Raw genomic sequence first — 22,591 nt, 5'->3', positions numbered from 1 at the left:
TGGAGGGCAGTCTGTTGGCAGACTCCCCTGAGGCCCTGCTTCCCAGGCTGTGATACACACACGCCGCCTGCTTCAGCGCAAAGGGACAGCTTAAGGTAAGGTAAAAACCTCCTCTGCTGAAGAGAAACATTTCGTTGTAAGCGGGTTCCATCAGCCTTGCCACCTTTTCTCAGCTGGCATTACTGGAGGGCAGTCTGTTGGCAGACTACCCTGAGGCCCTGCTTCCCAGGCTGTGATACACACACGCCGCCTGCTTCAGCGCAAAGGGACAGCTTAAGGTAAGGTAAAAACCCTGTGTTGGCAAGTGCCTGCCTAACCCTCGCACAAGCAAAAGCATATTGGCCATTGGTCAAAGGCTTTCCCCACAAGCTTCACACGTTTGCTCCCATGTAGCCTCCGAAGGCCGAGTTGACCTAGCTAGGAATCAAAGTTCAGGAAAGGAACTCAGGGTGCTGGTGACTGCAGGTTGTTTCACCAGGCAGCCCAAATCGAGTACATCCGTACACAATGTAGTAAAGGCCTCACCCTTCAAGCCCACGTCAATTTCATAGAGAAAACACCAGGCCTCGGTGTGCTTTCCTGTGGCAAGAAAACTTTGCTTGCATTCCTTAGGAGGCACAGTGGCTCAGGACTAGCCTACCCCAAGGACTGAGGCTGTGCAGCCCGACTGGTTGAGATCAGCCCTTCTGGCTCTCACGTATGAAACCAACTAGGAAAAGAGCCTCTCCTAAGCTGGGGAACGTGGTGGCTTTTCCTAGTCTTCAAAGGAACAGCACTCTGAGGGAGAGGAGCTGTTGACGTGTGGTAGCAAAATCTCCTCTGCTGAAGAGAAACATTTCGTTGTAAGCGGGTTCCCTCAGCCTTGCCACCTTTTCTCAGCTGGCTATACTGGAGGGCAGTCTGTTGGCAGACTCCCGTGAGGCCCTGCTTCCCAGGCTGTGATACACACACGCCGCCTTCTTCAGCGCAATGGGACAGCTTAAGGTAAGGTAAAAACCTCCTCTGCTGAAGAGAAACATTTCGTTGTAAGCGGGTTCCATCAGCCTTGCCACCTTTTCTCAGCTGGCATTACTGGAGGGCAGTCTGTTGGCAGACTACCCTGAGGCCCTGCTTCCCAGGCTGTGATAGACACACGCCGCCTGCTTCAGCGCAAAGTGACAGCTTATGGTAAGTTAAAACCCCTGTGTTGGCAAGTGCCTTCCTATACCTCGCACAAGCACAAGCATATTGGCCATTGTTCAAAGGCTTTCCCCCAAGCTTCACACGTTTGTTCCCATCTAGCCTCCGAAGGCCGAGTTGACCTAGCTAGGAATCAGAGTTCAGCAAAGGTACTCAGGGTGCTGGTGACCGCAGGTTGTTTCACCAGGCAGCCCAAATCGATTACATCCGTACACAATATAGTAAAGGCCTCACCCTTCAAGCCCACGTCAATTTCATAGAGAAAACACCAGGCCTCGGTGTGCTTTCCTATGGCAAGGAAACTTTGCTTGCATTCCTTAGGAGGCACAGTGGCTCAGGACTGCCCTACCCCAAGGACTCAGGCTGTGCAGCCCGACTGGTTGAGATCAGCCCTTCTGGCTCTCACGGATGAAACCAACTAGGAAAAGAGCCTCTCCTAAGCTGGGGAACGTGGTGGCTTTTCCTAGTCTTCAAAGGAACAGCACTCTGAGGGAGAGGAGCTGCTGACGTGTGGTAGCAAAATCTCCTCTGCTGAAGAGAAACATTTCGTTGTAAGCGGGTTCCATCAGCCTTGCCACCTTTTCTCCGCTGGCTATACTGGAGGGCAGTCTGTTGGCAGACTCCCCTGAGGCCCTGCTTCCCAGGCTGTGATACACACACGCCGCCTGCTTCAGCGCAAAGGGACAGCTTAAGGTAAGGTAAAAACCCTGTGTTGGCAAGTGCCTGCCTAACCCTCGCACAAGCAAAAGCATATTGGCCATTGGTCAAAGGCTTTCCCCACAAGCTTCACACGTTTGCTCCCATGTAGCCTCCGAAGGCCGAGTTGACCTAGCTAGGAATCAAAGTTCAGGAAAGGAACTCAGGGTGCTGGTGATTGCAGGTTATTTCACCAGGCAGCCCAAATCGAGTATATCCGTACACAATGTAGTAAAGGCCTCACCCTTCAAGCCCTCGTCAATTTCATAGAGAAAACACCAGGCCTCGGTGTGCTTTCCTGTGGCAAGAAAACTTTGCTTGCATTCCTTAGGAGGCACAGTGGCTCAGGACTGCCCTACCCCAAGGACTCAGGCTGTGCAGCCCGACTGGTTGAGATCAGCCCTTCTGGCTCTCACGGATGAAACCAACTAGGAAAAGAGCCTCTCCTAAGCTGGGGAACGTGGTGGCTTTTCCTAGTCTTCAAAGGAACAGCACTGAGGGAGAGGAGCTGCTGAAGTGTGGTAGCAAAATCTCCTCTGCTGAAGAGAAACATTTCGTTGTAAGCGGGTTCCATCAGCCTTGCCACCTTTTCTCAGCTGGCATTACTGGAGGGCAGTCTGTTGGCAGACTCCCCCGAGGCCCTGCTTCCCAGGCTGTGATACACACACGCCGCCTGCTTCAGCGCAAAGGGACAGCTTATGGTAAGTTAAAAACCCTGTGTTGGCAAGTGCCTTCCTATACCTCGCACAAGCACAAGCATATTGGCCATTGTTCAAAGTCTTTCCCCCAAGCTTCACACGTTTGTTCCCATGTAGCCTCCGAAGGCCGAGTTGACCTAGCTAGGAATCAAAGTTCAGCAAAGGTACTCAGGGTGCTGGTGACCGCAGGTTGTTTCACCAGGCAGCCCTAATCGATTACATCCATACACAATATAGTAAAGGCCTCACCCTTCAAACCCACGTCAATTTCATAGAGAAAACACCAGGCCTCGGTGTGCTTTCCTGTGGCAAGGAAACTTTGCTTGCATTCCTTAGGAAGCACAGTGGCTCAGGACTGCCCTACCCCAAGGACTCAGGCTGTGCAGCCCGACTGGTTGAGATCAGCCCTTCTGGCTCTCACGGATGAAACCAACTAGGAAAAGAGCCTCTCCTAAGCTGGGGAACGTGGTGGCTTTTCCTAGTCTTCAAAGGAACAGCACTCTGAGGGAGAGGAGCTGCTGACGTGTGGTAGCAAAATCTCCTCTGCTGAAGAGAAACATTTCGTTGTAAGCGGGTTCCATCAGCCTTGCCACCTTTTCTCAGCTGGCTATACTGGAGGGCAGTCTGTTGGCAGACTCCCCTGAGGCCCTGCTTCCCAGGCTGTGATACACACACGCCGCCTGCTTCAGCGCAAAGGGACAGCTTAAGGTAAGGTAAAAACCTCCTCTGCTGAAGAGAAACATTTCGTTGTAAGCGGGTTCCATCAGCCTTGCCACCTTTTCTCAGCTGGCATTACTGGAGGGCAGTCTGTTGGCAGACTACCCTGAGGCCCTGCTTCCCAGGCTGTGATACACACACGCCGCCTGCTTCAGCGCAAAGGGACAGCTTAAGGTAAGGTAAAAACCCTGTGTTGGCAAGTGCCTGCCTAACCCTCGCACAAGCAAAAGCATATTGGCCATTGGTCAAAGGCTTTCCCCACAAGCTTCACACGTTTGCTCCCATGTAGCCTCCGAAGGCCGAGTTGACCTAGCTAGGAATCAAAGTTCAGGAAAGGAACTCAGGGTGCTGGTGACTGCAGGTTGTTTCACCAGGCAGCCCAAATCGAGTACATCCGTACACAATGTAGTAAAGGCCTCACCCTTCAAGCCCACGTCAATTTCATAGAGAAAACACCAGGCCTCGGTGTGCTTTCCTGTGGCAAGAAAACTTTGCTTGCATTCCTTAGGAGGCACAGTGGCTCAGGACTAGCCTACCCCAAGGACTGAGGCTGTGCAGCCCGACTGGTTGAGATCAGCCCTTCTGGCTCTCACGTATGAAACCAACTAGGAAAAGAGCCTCTCCTAAGCTGGGGAACGTGGTGGCTTTTCCTAGTCTTCAAAGGAACAGCACTCTGAGGGAGAGGAGCTGTTGACGTGTGGTAGCAAAATCTCCTCTGCTGAAGAGAAACATTTCGTTGTAAGCGGGTTCCCTCAGCCTTGCCACCTTTTCTCAGCTGGCTATACTGGAGGGCAGTCTGTTGGCAGACTCCCGTGAGGCCCTGCTTCCCAGGCTGTGATACACACACGCCGCCTTCTTCAGCGCAATGGGACAGCTTAAGGTAAGGTAAAAACCTCCTCTGCTGAAGAGAAACATTTCGTTGTAAGCGGGTTCCATCAGCCTTGCCACCTTTTCTCAGCTGGCATTACTGGAGGGCAGTCTGTTGGCAGACTACCCTGAGGCCCTGCTTCCCAGGCTGTGATAGACACACGCCGCCTGCTTCAGCGCAAAGTGACAGCTTATGGTAAGTTAAAAACCCTGTGTTGGCAAGTGCCTTCCTATACCTCGCACAAGCACAAGCATATTGGCCATTGTTCAAAGGCTTTCCCCCAAGCTTCACACGTTTGTTCCCATCTAGCCTCCGAAGGCCGAGTTGACCTAGCTAGGAATCAGAGTTCAGCAAAGGTACTCAGGGTGCTGGTGACCGCAGGTTGTTTCACCAGGCAGCCCAAATCGATTACATCCATACACAATATAGTAAAGGCCTCACCCTTCAAGCCCACGTCAATTTCATAGAGAAAACACCAGGCCTCGGTGTGCTTTCCTATGGCAAGGAAACTTTGCTTGCATTCCTTAGGAGGCACAGTGGCTCAGGACTGCCCTACCCCAAGGACTCAGGCTGTGCAGCCCGACTGGTTGAGATCAGCCCTTCTGGCTCTCACGGATGAAACCAACTAGGAAAAGAGCCTCTCCTAAGCTGGGGAACGTGGTGGCTTTTCCTAGTCTTCAAAGGAACAGCACTCTGAGGGAGAGGAGCTGCTGACGTGTGGTAGCAAAATCTCCTCTGCTGAAGAGAAACATTTCGTTGTAAGCGGGTTCCATCAGCCTTGCCACCTTTTCTCCGCTGGCATTACTGGAGGGCAGTCTGTTGGCAGACTCCCCTGAGGCCCTGCTTCCCAGGCTGTGATACACACACGCCGCCTGCTTCAGCGCAAAGGGACAGCTTAAGGTAAGGTAAAAACCCTGTGTTGGCAAGTGCCTGCCTAACCCTCGCACAAGCAAAAGCATATTGGCCATTGGTCAAAGGCTTTCCCCACAAGCTTCACACGTTTGCTCCCATGTAGCCTCCGAAGGCCGAGTTGACCTAGCTAGGAATCAAAGTTCAGGAAAGGAACTCAGGGTGCTGTTGACTGCAGGTTATTTCACCAGGCAGCCCAAATCGAGTATATCCGTACACAATGTAGTAAAGGCCTCACCCTTCAAGCCCTCGTCAATTTCATAGAGAAAACACCAGGCCTCGGTGTGCTTTCCTGTGGCAAGAAAACTTTGCTTGCATTCCTTAGGAGGCACAGTGGCTCAGGACTGCCCTACCCCAAGGACTCAGGCTGTGCAGCCCGACTGGTTGAGATCAGCCCTTCTGGCTCTCACGGATGAAACCAACTAGGAAAAGAGCCTCTCCTAAGCTGGGGAACGTGGTGGCTTTTCCTAGTCTTCAAAGGAACAGCACTGAGGGAGAGGAGCTGCTGACGTGTGGTAGCAAAATCTCCTCTGCTGAAGAGAAACATTTCGTTGTAAGCGGGTTCCATCAGCCTTGCCACCTTTTCTCAGCTGGCATTACTGGAGGGCAGTCTGTTGGCAGACTCCCCGGAGGCCCTGCTTCCCAGGCTGTGATACACACACGCCGCCTGCTTCAGCGCAAAGGGACAGCTTATGGTAAGTTAAAAACCCTGTGTTGGCAAGTGCCTTCCTATACCTCGCACAAGCACAAGCATATTGGCCATTGTTCAAAATCTTTCCCCCAAGCTTCACACGTTTGTTCCCATGTAGCCTCCGAAGGCCGAGTTGACCTAGCTAGGAATCAAAGTTCAGCAAAGGTACTCAGGGTGCTGGTGACCGCAGGTTGTTTCACCAGGCAGCCCTAATCGATTACATCCATACACAATATAGTAAAGGCCTCACCCTTCAAGCCCACGTCAATTTCATAGAGAAAACACCAGGCCTCGGTGTGCTTTCCTGTGGCAAGGAAACTTTGCTTGCATTCCTTACGAGGCACAGTGGCTCAGGACTGCCCTACCCCAAGGACTCAGGCTGTGCAGCCCGACTGGTTGAGATCAGCCCTTCTGGCTCTCACGGATGAAACCAACTAGGAAAAGAGCCTCTCCTAAGCTGGGGAACGTGGTGGCTTTTCCTAGTCTTCAAAGGAACAGCACTCTGAGGGAGAGGAGCTGCTGACGTGTGGTAGCAAAATCTCCTCTGCTGAAGAGAAACATTTCGTTGTAAGCGGGTTCCATCAGCCTTGCCACCTTTTCTCAGCTGGCTATACTGGAGGGCAGTCTGTTGGCAGACTCCCCTGAGGCCCTGCTTCCCAGGCTGTGATACACACACGCCGCCTGCTTCAGCGCAAAGGGACAGCTTAAGGTAAGGTAAAAACCTCCTCTGCTGAAGAGAAACATTTCGTTGTAAGCGGGTTCCATCAGCCTTGCCACCTTTTCTCAGCTGGCATTACTGGAGGGCAGTCTGTTGGCAGACTACCCTGAGGCCCTGCTTCCCAGGCTGTGATACACACACGCCGCCTGCTTCAGCGCAAAGGGACAGCTTAAGGTAAGGTAAAAACCCTGTGTTGGCAAGTGCCTGCCTAACCCTCGCACAAGCAAAAGCATATTGGCCATTGGTCAAAGGCTTTCCCCACAAGCTTCACACGTTTGCTCCCATGTAGCCTCCGAAGGCCGAGTTGACCTAGCTAGGAATCAAAGTTCAGGAAAGGAACTCAGGGTGCTGGTGACTGCAGGTTGTTTCACCAGGCAGCCCAAATCGAGTACATCCGTACACAATGTAGTAAAGGCCTCACCCTTCAAGCCCACGTCAATTTCATAGAGAAAACACCAGGCCTCGGTGTGCTTTCCTGTGGCAAGAAAACTTTGCTTGCATTCCTTAGGAGGCACAGTGGCTCAGGACTAGCCTACCCCAAGGACTGAGGCTGTGCAGCCCGACTGGTTGAGATCAGCCCTTCTGGCTCTCACGTATGAAACCAACTAGGAAAAGAGCCTCTCCTAAGCTGGGGAACGTGGTGGCTTTTCCTAGTCTTCAAAGGAACAGCACTCTGAGGGAGAGGAGCTGTTGACGTGTGGTAGCAAAATCTCCTCTGCTGAAGAGAAACATTTCGTTGTAAGCGGGTTCCCTCAGCCTTGCCACCTTTTCTCAGCTGGCTATACTGGAGGGCAGTCTGTTGGCAGACTCCCGTGAGGCCCTGCTTCCCAGGCTGTGATACACACACGCCGCCTTCTTCAGCGCAATGGGACAGCTTAAGGTAAGGTAAAAACCTCCTCTGCTGAAGAGAAACATTTCGTTGTAAGCGGGTTCCATCAGCCTTGCCACCTTTTCTCAGCTGGCATTACTGGAGGGCAGTCTGTTGGCAGACTACCCTGAGGCCCTGCTTCCCAGGCTGTGATAGACACACGCCGCCTGCTTCAGCGCAAAGTGACAGCTTATGGTAAGTTAAAAACCCTGTGTTGGCAAGTGCCTTCCTATACCTCGCACAAGCACAAGCATATTGGCCATTGTTCAAAGGCTTTCCCCCAAGCTTCACACGTTTGGTCCCATCTAGCCTCCGAAGGCCGAGTTGACCTAGCTAGGAATCAAAGTTCAGCAAAGGTACTCAGGGTGCTGGTGACCGCAGGTTGTTTCACCAGGCAGCCCAAATCGATTACATCCATACACAATATAGTAAAGGCCTCACCCTTCAAGCCCACGTCAATTTCATAGAGAAAACACCAGGCCTCGGTGTGCTTTCCTGTGGCAAGGAAACTTTGCTTGCATTCCTTAGGAGGCACAGTGGCTCAGGACTGCCCTACCCCAAGGACTCAGGCTGTGCAGCCCGACTGGTTGAGATCAGCCCTTCTGGCTCTCACGGATGAAACCAACTAGGAAAAGAGCCTCTCCTAAGCTGGGGAACGTGGTGGCTTTTCCTAGTCTTCAAAGGAACAGCACTCTGAGGGAGAGGAGCTGCTGACGTGTGGTAGCAAAATCTCCTCTGCTGAAGAGAAACATTTCGTTGTAAGCGGGTTCCATCAGCCTTGCCACCTTTTCTCAGCTGGCTATACTGGAGGGCAGTCTGTTGGCAGACTCCCCTGAGGCCCTGCTTCCCAGGCTGTGATACACACACGCCGCCTGCTTCAGCGCAAAGGGACAGCTTAAGGTAAGGTAAAAACCCTGTGTTGGCAAGTGCCTGCCTAACCCTCACACAAGCAAAAGCATATTGGCCATTGGTCAAAGGCTTTCCCCACAAGCTTCACACGTTTGCTCCCATGTAGCCTCCGAAGGCCGAGTTGACCTAGCTAGGTATCAAAGTTCAGGAAAGGAACTCAGGGTGCTGGTGACTGCAGGTTATTTCACCAGGCAGCCCAAATCGAGTAAATCCGTACACAATGTAGTAAAGGCCTCACCTTTCAAGCCCTCGTCAATTTCATAGAGAAAACACCAGGCCTCGGTGTGCTTTCCTGTGGCAAGAAAACTTTGCTTGCATTCCTTAGGAGGCACAGTGGCTCAGGACTGCCCTACCCCAAGGACTCAGGCTGTGCAGCCCGACTGGTTGAGATCAGCCCTTCTGGCTCTCACGGATGAAACCAACTAGGAAAAGAGCCTCTCCTAAGCTGGGGTACGTGGTGGCTTTTCCTAGTCTTCAAAGGAACAGCACTGAGGGAGAGGAGCTGCTGACGTGTGGTAGCAAAATCTCCTCTGCTGAAGAGAAACATTTCGTTGTAAGCGGCTTCCATCAGCCTTGCCACCTTTTCTCAGCTGGCATTACTGGAGGGCAGTCTGTTGGCAGACTCCCCTGAGGCCCTGCTTCCCAGGCTGTGATAGACACACGCCGCCTGCTTCAGCGCAAAGTGACAGCTTATGGTAAGTTAAAAACCCTGTGTTGGCAAGTGCCTTCCTATACCTCGCACAAGCACAAGCATATTGGCCATTGTTCAAAGTCTTTCCCCCAAGCTTCACACGTTTGTTCCCATCTAGCCTCCGAAGGCCGAGTTGACCTAGCTAGGAATCAAAGTTCAGCAAAGGTACTCAGGGTGCTGGTGACCGCAGGTTGTTTCACCAGGCAGCCCAAATCGATTACATCCATACACAATATAGTAAAGGCCTCACCCTTCAAGCCCACGTCAGTTTCATAGAGAAAACACCAGGCCTCGGTGTGCTTTCCTTTGGCAAGGAAACTTTGCTTGCATTCCTTAGGAGGCACAGTGGCTCAGGACTGCCCTACCCCAAGGACTCAGGCTGTGCAGCCCGAATGGTTGAGATCAGCACTTCTGGCTCTCACGGATGAAACCAACTAGGAAAAGAGCCTCTCCTAAGCTCGGGAACGTGGTGGCTTTTCCTAGTCTTCAAAGGAACAGCACTCTGAGGGAGAGGAGCTGCTGACGTGTGGTAGCAAAATCTCCTCTGCTGAAGAGAAACATTTCGTTGTAAGCGGGTTCCATCAGCCTTGCCACCTTTTCTCAGCTGGCTATACTGGAGGGCAGTCTGTTGGCAGACTCCCCTGAGGCCCTGCTTCCCAGGCTGTGATACACACACGCCGCCTGCTTCAGCGCAAAGGGACAGCTTAAGGTAAGGTAAAAACCTCCTCTGCTGAAGAGAAACATTTCGTTGTAAGCGGGTTCCATCAGCCTTGCCACCTTTTCTCAGCTGGCATTACTGGAGGGCAGTCTGTTGGCAGACTACCCTGAGGCCCTGCTTCCCAGGCTGTGATACACACACGCCGCCTGCTTCAGCGCAAAGGGACAGCTTAAGGTAAGGTAAAAACCTCCTCTGGTGAAGAGAAACATTTCGTTGTAAGCGGGTTCCATCAGCCTTGCCACCTTTTCTCAGCTGGCATTACTGGAGGGCAGTCTGTTGGCAGACTACCCTGAGGCCCTGCTTCCCAGGCTGTGATACACACACGCCACCTGCTTCAGCGCAAAGGGACAGCTTAAGGTAAGGTAAAAACCCTATGTTGGCAAGTGCCTGCCTAACACTCGCACAAGCAAAAGCATATTGGCCATTGGTCAAAGGCTTTCCCCACAAGCTTCACACGTTTGCTCCCATGTAGCCTCCGAAGGCCGAGTTGACCTAGCTAGGAATCAAAGTTCAGGAAAGGAACTCAGGGTGCTGGTGACTGCAGGTTATTTCACCAGGCAGCCCAAAAAGAGTACAACCGTACACAATGTAGTAAAGGCCTCACCCTTCAAGCCCTCGTCAATTTCATAGAGAAAACACCAGGCCTCGGTGTGCTTTCCTGTGGCAAGAAAACTTTGCTTGCATTCCTTAGGAGGCACAGTGGCTCAGGACTAGCCTACCCCAAGGACTGAGGCTGTGCAGCCCGACTGGTTGAGATCAGCCCTTCTGGCTCTCACGTATGAAACCAACTAGGAAAAGAGCCTCTCCTAAGCTGGGGAACGTGGTGGCTTTTCCTAGTCTTCAAAGGAACAGCACTCTGAGGGAGAGGAGCTGTTGACGTGTGGTAGCAAAATCTCCTCTGCTGAAGAGAAACATTTCGTTGTAAGCGGGTTCCCTCAGCCTTGCCACCTTTTCTCAGCTGGCTATACTGGAGGGCAGTCTGTTGGCAGACTCCCGTGAGGCCCTGCTTCCCAGGCTGTGATACACACACGCCGCCTACTTCAGCGCAATGGGACAGCTTAAGGTAAGGTAAAAACCTCCTCTGCTGAAGAGAAACATTTCGTTGTAAGCGGGTTCCATCAGCCTTGCCACCTTTTCTCAGCTGGCATTACTGGAGGGCAGTCTGTTGGCAGACTACCCTGAGGCCCTGCTTCCCAGGCTGTGATAGACACACGCCGCCTGCTTCAGCGCAAAGTGACAGCTTATGGTAAGTTAAAAACCCTGTGTTGGCAAGTGCCTTCCTATACCTCGCACAAGCACAAGCATATTGGCCATTGTTCAAAGGCTTTCCCCCAAGCTTCACACGTTTGGTCCCATCTAGCCTCCGAAGGCCGAGTTGACCTAGCTAGGAATCAAAGTTCAGCAAAGGTACTCAGGGTGCTGGTGACCGCAGGTTGTTTCACCAGGCAGCCCAAATCGATTACATCCATACACAATATAGTAAAGGCCTCACCCTTCAAGCCCACGTCAATTTCATAGAGAAAACACCAGGCCTCGGTGTGCTTTCCTGTGGCAAGGAAACTTTGCTTGCATTCCTTAGGAGGCACAGTGGCTCAGGACTGCCCTACCCCAAGGACTCAGGCTGTGCAGCCCGACTGGTTGAGATCAGCCCTTCTGGCTCTCACGGATGAAACCAACTAGGAAAAGAGCCTCTCCTAAGCTGGGGAACGTGGTGGCTTTTCCTAGTCTTCAAAGGAACAGCACTCTGAGGGAGAGGAGCTGCTGACGTGTGGTAGCAAAATCTCCTCTGCTGAAGAGAAACATTTCGTTGTAAGCGGGTTCCATCAGCCTTGCCACCTTTTCTCAGCTGGCATTACTGGAGGGCAGTCTGTTGGCAGACTCCCCTGAGGCCCTGCTTCCCAGGCTGTGATACACACACGCCGCCTGCTTCAGCGCAAAGGGACAGCTTAAGGTAAGGTAAAAACCCTGTGTTGGCAAGTGCCTGCCTAACCCTCACACAAGCAAAAGCATATTGGCCATTGGTCAAAGGCTTTCCCCACAAGCTTCACACGTTTGCTCCCATGTAGCCTCCGAAGGCCGAGTTGACCTAGCTAGGTATCAAAGTTCAGGAAAGGAACTCAGGGTGCTGGTGACTGCAGGTTATTTCACCAGGCAGCCCAAATCGAGTAAATCCGTACACAATGTAGTAAAGGCCTCACCTTTCAAGCCCTCGTCAATTTCATAGAGAAAACACCAGGCCTCGGTGTGCTTTCCTGTGGCAAGAAAACTTTGCTTGCATTCCTTAGGAGGCACAGTGGCTCAGGACTGCCCTACCCCAAGGACTCAGGCTGTGCAGCCCGACTGGTTGAGATCAGCCCTTCTGGCTCTCACGGATGAAACCAACTAGGAAAAGAGCCTCTCCTAAGCTGGGGTACGTGGTGGCTTTTCCTAGTCTTCAAAGGAACAGCACTGAGGGAGAGGAGCTGCTGACGTGTGGTAGCAAAATCTCCTCTGCTGAAGAGAAACATTTCGTTGTAAGCGGCTTCCATCAGCCTTGCCACCTTTTCTCAGCTGGCATTACTGGAGGGCAGTCTGTTGGCAGACTCCCCTGAGGCCCTGCTTCCCAGGCTGTGATAGACACACGCGGCCTGCTTCAGCGCAAAGTGACAGCTTATGGTAAGTTAAAAACCCTGTGTTGGCAAGTGCCTTCCTATACCTCGCACAAGCACAAGCATATTGGCCATTGTTCAAAGTCTTTCCCCCAAGCTTCACACGTTTGTTCCCATCTAGCCTCCGAAGGCCGAGTTGACCTAGCTAGGAATCAAAGTTCAGCAAAGGTACTCAGGGTGCTGGTGACCGCAGGTTGTTTCACCAGGCAGCCCAAATCGATTACATCCATACACAATATAGTAAAGGCCTCACCCTTCAAGCCCACGTCAGTTTCATAGAGAAAACACCAGGCCTCGGTGTGCTTTCCTTTGGCAAGGAAACTTTGCTTGCATTCCTTAGGAGGCACAGTGGCTCAGGACTGCCCTACCCCAAGGACTCAGGCTGTGCAGCCCGAATGGTTGAGATCAGCACTTCTGGCTCTCACGGATGAAACCAACTAGGAAAAGAGCCTCTCCTAAGCTCGGGAACGTGGTGGCTTTTCCTAGTCTTCAAAGGAACAGCACTCTGAGGGAGAGGAGCTGCTGATGTGTGGTAGCAAAATCTCCTCTGCTGAAGAGAAACATTTCGTTGTAAGCGGGTTCCATCAGCCTTGCCACCTTTTCTCAGCTGGCTATACTGGAGGGCAGTCTGTTGGCAGACTCCCCTGAGGCCCTGCTTCCCAGGCTGTGATACACACACGCCGCCTGCTTCAGCGCAAAGGGACAGCTTAAGGTAAGGTAAAAACCTCCTCTGCTGAAGAGAAACATTTCGTTGTAAGCGGGTTCCATCAGCCTTGCCACCTTTTCTCAGCTGGCATTACTGGAGGGCAGTCTGTTGGCAGACTACCCTGAGGCCCTGCTTCCCAGGCTGTGATACACACACGCCGCCTGCTTCAGCGCAAAGGGACAGCTTAAGGTAAGGTAAAAACCTCCTCTGGTGAAGAGAAACATTTCGTTGTAAGCGGGTTCCATCAGCCTTGCCACCTTTTCTCAGCTGGCATTACTGGAGGGCAGTCTGTTGGCAGACTACCCTGAGGCCCTGCTTCCCAGGCTGTGATACACACACGCCACCTGCTTCAGCGCAAAGGGACAGCTTAAGGTAAGGTAAAAACCCTATGTTGGCAAGTGCCTGCCTAACACTCGCACAAGCAAAAGCATATTGGCCATTGGTCAAAGGCTTTCCCCACAAGCTTCACACGTTTGCTCCCATGTAGCCTCCGAAGGCCGAGTTGACCTAGCTAGGAATCAAAGTTCAGGAAAGGAACTCAGGGTGCTGGTGACTGCAGGTTATTTCACCAGGCAGCCCAAAAAGAGTACAACCGTACACAATGTAGTAAAGGCCTCACCCTTCAAGCCCTCGTCAATTTCATAGAGAAAACACCAGGCCTCGGTGTGCTTTCCTGTGGCAAGAAAACTTTGCTTGCATTCCTTAGGAGGCACAGTGGCTCAGGACTGCCCTACCCCAAGGACTCAGGCTGTGCAGCCCGACTGGTTGAGATCAGCCCTTCTGGCTCTCACGGATGAAACCAACTAGGAAAAGAGCCTCTCCTAAGCTGGGGAACGTGGTGGCTTTTCCTAGTCTTCAAAGGAACAGCACTCTGAGGGAGAGGAGCTCCTGACGTGTGGTAGCAAAATCTCCTCTGCTGAAGAGAAACATTTCGTTGTAAGCGGGTTCCATCAGCCTTGCCACCTTTTCTCAGCTGGCTATACTGGAGGGCAGTCTGTTGGCAGACTCCCCTGAGGCCCTGCTTCCCAGGCTGTGATACACACACGCCGCCTGCTTCAGCGCAAAGGGACAGCTTAAGGTAAGGTAAAAACCTCCTCTGCTGAAGAGAAACATTTCGTTGTAAGCGGGTTCCATCAGCCTTGCCACCTTTTCTCAGCTGGCATTACTGGAGGGCAGTCTGTTGGCAGACTACCCTGAGGCCCTGCTTCCCAGGCTGTGATACACACACGCCGCCTGCTTCAGCGCAAAGGGACAGCTTAAGGTAAGGTAAAAACCCTGTGTTGGCAAGTGCCTGCCTAACCCTCGCACAAGCAAAAGCATATTGGCCATTGGTCAAAGGCTTTCCCCACAAGCTTCACACGTTTGCTCCCATGTAGCCTCCGAAGGCCGAGTTGACCTAGCTAGGAATCAAAGTTCAGGAAAGGAACTCAGGGTGCTGGTGACTGCAGGTTATTTCTCCAGGCAGCCCAAATCGAGTACATCCATACACAATGTAGTAAAGGCCTCACCCTTCAAGCCCACGTCAATTTCATAGAGAAAACACCAGGCCTCGGTGTGCTTTCCTGTGGCAAGAAAACTTTGCTTGCATTCCTTAGGAGGCACAGTGGCTCAGGACTAGCCTACCCCAAAGACTGAGGCTGTGCAGCCCGACTGGTTGAGATCAGCCCTTCTGGCTCTCACGGATGAAACCAACTAGGAAAAGAGCCTCTCCTAAGCTGGGGAACGTGGTGGCTTTTCCTAGTCTTCAAAGGAACAGCACTCTGAGGGAGAGGAGCTGCTGACGTGTGGTAGCAAAATCTCCTCTGCTGAAGAGAAACATTTCGTTGTAAGCGGGTTCCATCAGCCTTGCCACCTTTTCTCAGCTGGCATTACTGGAGGGCAATCTGTTGGCAGACTACCCTGAGGCCCTGCTTCCCAGGCTGTGATACACACACGCCGCCTGCTTCAGCGCAAAGGGACAGCTTAAGGTAAGGGAAAAACCTCCTCTGCTGAAGAGAAACATTTCGTTGTAAGCGGGTTCCATCAGCCTTGCCACCTTTTCTCAGCTGGCATTACTGGAGGGCAGTCTGTTGGCAGACTACCCTGAGGCCCTGCTTCCCAGGCTGTGATAGACACACACCGCCTGTTTCAGCGCAAAGTGACAGCTTATGGTAAGTTAAAAACCCTGTGTTGGCAAGTGCCTTCCTATACCTCGCACAAGCACAAGCATATTGGCCATTGTTCAAAGTCTTTCCCCCAAGCTTCACACGTTTGTTCCCACCTAGCCTCCGAAGGCCGAGTTGACCTAGCTAGGAATCAAAGTTCAGCAAAGGTACTCAGGGTGCTGGTGACCGCAGGTTGTTTCACCAGGCAGCCCTAATCGATTACATCCATACACAATATAGTAAAGGCCTCACCCTTCAAGCCCACGTCAATTTCATAGAGAAAACACCAGGCCTCGGTGTGCTTTCCTTTGGCAAGGAAACTTTGCTTGCATTCCTTAGGAGGCACAGTGGCTCAGGACTGCCCTACCCCAAGGACTCAGGCTGTGCAGCCCGACTGGTTGAGATCAGCCCTTCTGGCTCTCACGGATGAAACCAACTAGGAAAAGAGCCTCTCCTAAGCTGGGGAACGTGGTGGCTTTTCCTAGTCTTCAAAGGAACAGCACTCTGAGGGAGAGGAGCTGCTGACGTGTGGTAGCAAAATCTCCTCTGCTGAAGAGAAACATTTCGTTGTAAGCGGGTTCCATCAGCCTTGCCACCTTTTCTCAGCTGGCTATACTGGAGGGCAGTCTGTTGGCAGACTCCCCTGAGGCCCTGCTTCCCAGGCTGTGATACACACACGCCGCCTGCTTCAGCGCAAAGGGACAGCTTAAGGTAAGGTAAAAACCTCCTCTGCTGAAGAGAAACATTTCGTTGTAAGCGGGTTCCATCAGCCTTGCCACCTTTTCTCAGCTGGCATTACTGGAGGGCAGTCTGTTGGCAGACTACCCTGAGGACCTGCTTCCCAGGCTGTGATAGACACACGCCGCCTGCTTCAGCGCAAAGTGACAGCTTATGGTAAGTTAAAAACCCTGTGTTGGCAAGTGCCTTCCTATACCTCGCACAAGCACAAGCATATTGGCCATTGTTCAAAGGCTTTCCCCCAAGCTTCACACGTTTGTTCCCATCTAGCCTCCGAAGGCCGAGTTGACCTAGCTAGGAATCAAAGTTCAGCAAAGGTACTCAGGGTGCTGGTGACCGCAGGTTGTTTCACCAGGCAGCCCAAATCGATTACATCCATACACAATATAGTAAAGGCCTCACCCTTCAAGCCCTCGTCAATTTCATAGAGAAAACACCAGGCCTCGGTGTGCTTTCCTGTGGCAAGGAAACTTTGCTTGCATTCCTTAGGAGGCACAGTGGCTCAGGACTGCCCTACCCCAAGGACTCAGGCTGTGCAGCCCGACTGGTTGAAATCAGCCCTTCTGGCTCTCACGGATGAAACCAACTAGGAAAAGAGCCTCTCCTAAGCTGGGGAACGTGGTGGCTTTTCCTAGTCTTCAAAGGAACAGCACTCTGAGGGAGAGGAGCTGCTGACGTGTGGTAGCAAAATCTCCTCTGCTGAAGAGAAATATTTCGTTGTAAGCGGGTCCCATCAGCCTTGCCACCTTTTCTCAGCTGGCTATACTGGAGGGCAGTCTGTTGGCAGACTCCCCTGAGGCCCTGCTTCCCAGGCTGTGATACACACACGCCGCCTGCTTCAGCGCAATGGGACAGCTTAAGGTAAGGTAAAAACCTCCTCTGGTGAAGCGAAACATTTCGTTGTAAGCGGGTTCCATCAGCCTTGCCACCTTTTCTCAGCTGGCATTACTGGAGGGCAGTCTGTTGGCAGACTACCCTGAGGCCCTGCTTCCCAGGCTGTGATAGACACACGCCGCCTGCTTCAGCGCAAAGTGACAGCTTATGGTAAGTTAAAAACCCTGTGTTGACAAGTGCCTTCCTATACCTCGCACAAGCACAAGCATATTGGCCATTGTTCAAAGGCTTTCCCCCAAGCTTCACACGTTTGTTCCCATCTAGCCTCCGAAGGCCGAGTTGACCTAGCTAGGAATCAGAGTTCAGCAAAGGTACTCAGGGTGCTGGTGACCGCAGGTTGTTTCACCAGGCAGCCCAAATCGATTACATCCATACACAATATAGTAAAGGCCTCACCCTTCAAGCCCACGTCAATTTCATAGAGAAAACACCAGGCCTCGGTGTGCTTTCCTATGGCAAGGAAACTTTGCTTGCATTCCTTAGGAGGCACAGTGGCTCAGGACTGCCCTACCCCAAGGACTCAGGCTGTGCAGCCCGACTGGTTGAGATCAGCCCTTCTGGCTCTCACGGATGAAACCAACTAGGAAAAGAGCCTCTCCTAAGCTGGGGAACGTGGTGGCTTTTCCTAGTCTTCAAAGGAACAGCACTCTGAGGGAGAGGAGCTGCTGACGTGTGGTAGCAAAATCTCCTCTGCTGAAGAGAAACATTTCGTTGTAAGCGGGTTCCATCAGCCTTGCCACCTTTTCTCCGCTGGCATTACTGGAGGGCAGTCTGTTGGCAGACTCCCCTGAGGCCCTGCTTCCCAGGCTGTGATACACACACGCCGCCTGCTTCAGCGCAAAGGGACAGCTTAAGGTAAGGTAAAAACCCTGTGTTGGCAAGTGCCTGCCAAACACTCGCACAAGCAAAAGCATATTGGCCATTGGTCAAAGGCTTTCCCCACAAGCTTCACACGTTTGCTCCCATGTAGCCTCCGAAGGCCGAGTTGACCTAGCTAGGAATCAAAGTTCAGGAAAGGAACTCAGGGTGCTGTTGACTGCAGGTTATTTCACCAGGCAGCCCAAATCGAGTATATCCGTACACAATGTAGTAAAGGCCTCACCCTTCAAGCCCTCGTCAATTTCATAGAGAAAACACCAGGCCTCGGTGTGCTTTCCTGTGGCAAGAAAACTTTGCTTGCATTCCTTAGGAGGCACAGTGGCTCAGGACTGCCCTACCCCAAGGACTCAGGCTGTGCAGCCCGACTGGTTGAGATCAGCCCTTCTGGCTCTCACGGATGAAACCAACTAGGAAAAGAGCCTCTCCTAAGCTGGGGAACGTGGTGGCTTTTCCTAGTCTTCAAAGGAACAGCACTGAGGGAGAGGAGCTGCTGACGTGTGGTAGCAAAATCTCCTCTGCTGAAGAGAAACATTTCGTTGTAAGCGGGTTCCATCAGCCTTGCCACCTTTTCTCAGCTGGCATTACTGGAGGGCAGTCTGTTGGCAGACTCCCCGGAGGCCCTGCTTCCCAGGCTGTGATACACACACGCCGCCTGCTTCAGCGCAAAGGGACAGCTTATGGTAAGTTAAAAACCCTGTGTTGGCAAGTGCCTTCCTATACCTCGCACAAGCACAAGCATATTGGCCATTGTTCAAAGTCTTTCCCCCAAGCTTCACACGTTTGTTCCCATGTAGCCTCCGAAGGCCGAGTTGACCTAGCTAGGAATCAAAGTTCAGCAAAGGTACTCAGGGTGCTGGTGACCGCAGGTTGTTTCACCAGGCAGCCCTAATCGATTACATCCATACACAATATAGTAAAGGCCTCACCCTTCAAGCCCACGTCAATTTCATAGAGAAAACACCAGGCCTCGGTGTGCTTTCCTGTGGCAAGGAAACTTTGCTTGCATTCCTTAGGAGGCACAGTGGCTCAGGACTGCCCTACCCCAAGGACTCAGGCTGTGCAGCCCGACTGGTTGAGATCAGCCCTTCTGGCTCTCACGTATGAAACCAACTAGGAAAAGAGCCTTTCCTAAGCTGGGGAACGTGGTGGCTTTTCCTAGTCTTCAAAGGAACAGCACTCTGAGGGAGAGGAGCTGTTGACGTGTGGTAGCAAAATCTCCTCTGCTGAAGAGAAACATTTCGTTGTAAGCGGGTTCCCTCAGCCTTGCCACCTTTTCTCAGCTGGCTATACTGGAGGGCAGTCTGTTGGCAGACTCCCGTGAGGCCCTGCTTCCCAGGCTGTGATACACACACGCCGCCTTCTTCAGCGCAATGGGACAGCTTAAGGTAAGGTAAAAACCTCCTCTGCTGAAGAGAAACATTTCGTTGTAAGCGGGTTCCATCAGCCTTGCCACCTTTTCTCAGCTGGCATTACTGGAGGGCAGTCTGTTGGCAGACTACCCTGAGGCCCTGCTTCCCAGGCTGTGATAGACACACGCCGCCTGCTTCAGCGCAAAGTGACAGCTTATGGTAAGTTAAAAACCCTGTGTTGGCAAGTGCCTTCCTATACCTCGCACAAGCACAAGCATATTGGCCATTGTTCAAAGGCTTTCCCCCAAGCTTCACACGTTTGTTCCCATCTAGCCTCCGAAGGCCGAGTTGACCTAGCTAGGAATCAGAGTTCAGCAAAGGTACTCAGGGTGCTGGTGACCGCAGGTTGTTTCACCAGGCAGCCCAAATCGATTACATCCATACACAATATAGTAAAGGCCTCACCCTTCAAGCCCACGTCAATTTCATAGAGAAAACACCAGGCCTCGGTGTGCTTTCCTATGGCAAGGAAACTTTGCTTGCATTCCTTAGGAGGCACAGTGGCTCAGGACTGCCCTACCCCAAGGACTCAGGCTGTGCAGCCCGACTGGTTGAGATCAGCCCTTCTGGCTCTCACGGATGAAACCAACTAGGAAAAGAGCCTCTCCTAAGCTGGGGAACGTGGTGGCTTTTCCTAGTCTTCAAAGGAACAGCACTCTGAGGGAGAGGAGCTGCTGACGTGTGGTAGCAAAATCTCCTCTGCTGAAGAGAAACATTTCGTTGTAAGCGGGTTCCATCAGCCTTGCCACCTTTTCTCCGCTGGCATTACTGGAGGGCAGTCTGTTGGCAGACTCCCCTGAGGCCCTGCTTCCCAGGCTGTGATACACACACGCCGCCTGCTTCAGCGCAAAGGGACAGCTTAAGGTAAGGTAAAAACCCTGTGTTGGCAAGTGCCTGCCTAACCCTCGCACAAGCAAAAGCATATTGGCCATTGGTCAAAGGCTTTCCCCACAAGCTTCACACGTTTGCTCCCATGTAGCCTCCGAAGGCCGAGTTGACCTAGCTAGGAATCAAAGTTCAGGAAAGGAACTCAGGGTGCTGTTGACTGCAGGTTATTTCACCAGGCAGCCCAAATCGAGTATATCCGTACACAATGTAGTAAAGGCCTCACCCTTCAAGCCCTCGTCAATTTCATAGAGAAAACACCAGGCCTCGGTGTGCTTTCCTGTGGCAAGAAAACTTTGCTTGCATTCCTTAGGAGGCACAGTGGCTCAGGACTGCCCTACCCCAAGGACTCAGGCTGTGCAGCCCGACTGGTTGAGATCAGCCCTTCTGGCTCTCACGGATGAAACCAACTAGGAAAAGAGCCTCTCCTAAGCTGGGGAACGTGGTGGCTTTTCCTAGTCTTCAAAGGAACAGCACTGAGGGAGAGGAGCTGCTGACGTGTGGTAGCAAAATCTCCTCTGCTGAAGAGAAACATTTCGTTGTAAGCGGGTTCCATCAGCCTTGCCACCTTTTCTCAGCTGGCATTACTGGAGGGCAGTCTGTTGGCAGACTCCCCGGAGGCCCTGCTTCCCAGGCTGTGATACACACACGCCGCCTGCTTCAGCGCAAAGGGACAGCTTATGGTAAGTTAAAAACCCTGTGTTGGCAAGTGCCTTCCTATACCTCGCACAAGCACAAGCATATTGGCCATTGTTCAAAGTCTTTCCCCCAAGCTTCACACGTTTGTTCCCATGTAGCCTCCGAAGGCCGAGTTGACCTAGCTAGGAATCAAAGTTCAGCAAAGGTACTCAGGGTGCTGGTGACCGCAGGTTGTTTCACCAGGCAGCCCTAATCGATGACATCCATACACAATATAGTAAAGGCCTCACCCTTCAAGCCCACGTCAATTTCATAGAGAAAACACCAGGCCTCGGTGTGCTTTCCTGTGGCAAGAAAACTTTGCTTGCATTCCTTAGGAGGCACAGTGGCTCAGGACTGCCCTACCCCAAGGACTCAGGCTGTGCAGCCCGACTGGTTGAGATCAGCCCTTCTGGCTCTCACGGATGAAACCAACTAGGAAAAGAGCCTCTCCTAACCTGGGGAACGTGGTGGCTTTTCCTAGTCTTCAAAGGAACAGCACTCTGAGGGAGAGGAGCTGCTGACGTGTGGTAGCAAAATCTCCTCTGCTGAAGAGAAACATTTCGTTGTAAGCGGGTTCCATCAGCCTTGCCACCTTTTCTCAGCTGGCTATACTGGAGGGCAGTCTGTTGGCAGACTCCCCTGAGGCCCTGCTTCCCAGGCTGTGATACACACACGCCGCCTGCTTCAGCGCAAAGGGACAGCTTAAGGTAAGGTAAAAACCTCCTCTGCTGAAGAGAAACATTTCGTTGTAAGCGGGTTCCATCAGCCTTGCCACCTTTTCTCAGCTGGCATTACTGGAGGGCAGTCTGTTGGCAGACTACCCTGAGGCCCTGCTTCCCAGGCTGTGATACACACACGCCGCCTGCTTCAGCGCAAAGGGACAGCTTAAGGTAAGGTAAAAACCCTGTGTTGGCAAGTGCCTGCCTAACCCTCGCACAAGCAAAAGCATATTGGCCATTGGTCAAAGTCTTTCCCCACAAGCTTCACACGTTTGCTCCCATGTAGCCTCCGAAGGCCGAGTTGACCTAGCTAGGAATCAAAGTTCAGGAAAGGAACTCAGGGTGCTGGTGACTGCAGGTTGTTTCACCAGGCAGCCCAAATCGAGTACATCCGTACACAATGTAGTAAAGGCCTCACCCTTCAAGCCCACGTCAATTTCATAGAGAAAACACCAGGCCTCGGTGTGCTTTCCTGTGGCAAGAAAACTTTGCTTGCATTCCTTAGGAGGCACAGTGGCTCAGGACTAGCCTACCCCAAGGACTGAGGCTGTGCAGCCCGACTGGTTGAGATCAGCCCTTCTGGCTCTCACGTATGAAACCAACTAGGAAAAGAGCCTCTCCTAAGCTGGGGAACGTGGTGGCTTTTCCTAGTCTTCAAAGGAACAGCACTCTGAGGGAGAGGAGCTGTTGACGTGTGGTAGCAAAATCTCCTCTGCTGAAGAGAAACATTTCGTTGTAAGCGGGTTCCCTCAGCCTTGCCACCTTTTCTCAGCTGGCTATACTGGAGGGCAGTCTGTTGGCAGACTCCCGTGAGGCCCTGCTTCCCAGGCTGTGATACACACACGCCGCCTTCTTCAGCGCAATGGGACAGCTTAAGGTAAGGTAAAAACCTCCTCTGCTGAAGAGAAACATTTCGTTGTAAGCGGGTTCCATCAGCCTTGCCACCTTTTCTCAGCTGGCATTACTGGAGGGCAGTCTGTTGGCAGACTACCCTGAGGCCCTGCTTCCCAGGCTGTGATAGACACACGCCGCCTGCTTCAGCGCAAAGTGACAGCTTATGGTAAGTTAAAAACCCTGTGTTGGCAAGTGCCTTCCTATACCTCGCACAAGCACAAGCATATTGGCCATTGTTCAAAGGCTTTCCCCCAAGCTTCACACGTTTGTTCCCATCTAGCCTCCGAAGGCCGAGTTGACCTAGCTAGGAATCAGAGTTCAGCAAAGGTACT

The sequence above is a fragment of the Eubalaena glacialis genome, chromosome 15 (genome assembly GCF_028564815.1).
Source record: "Eubalaena glacialis isolate mEubGla1 chromosome 15, mEubGla1.1.hap2.+ XY, whole genome shotgun sequence".
Classification (NCBI taxonomy): Eukaryota; Metazoa; Chordata; class Mammalia; order Artiodactyla; family Balaenidae; genus Eubalaena; species Eubalaena glacialis.
This window is presented reverse-complemented; position numbering follows the sequence as displayed.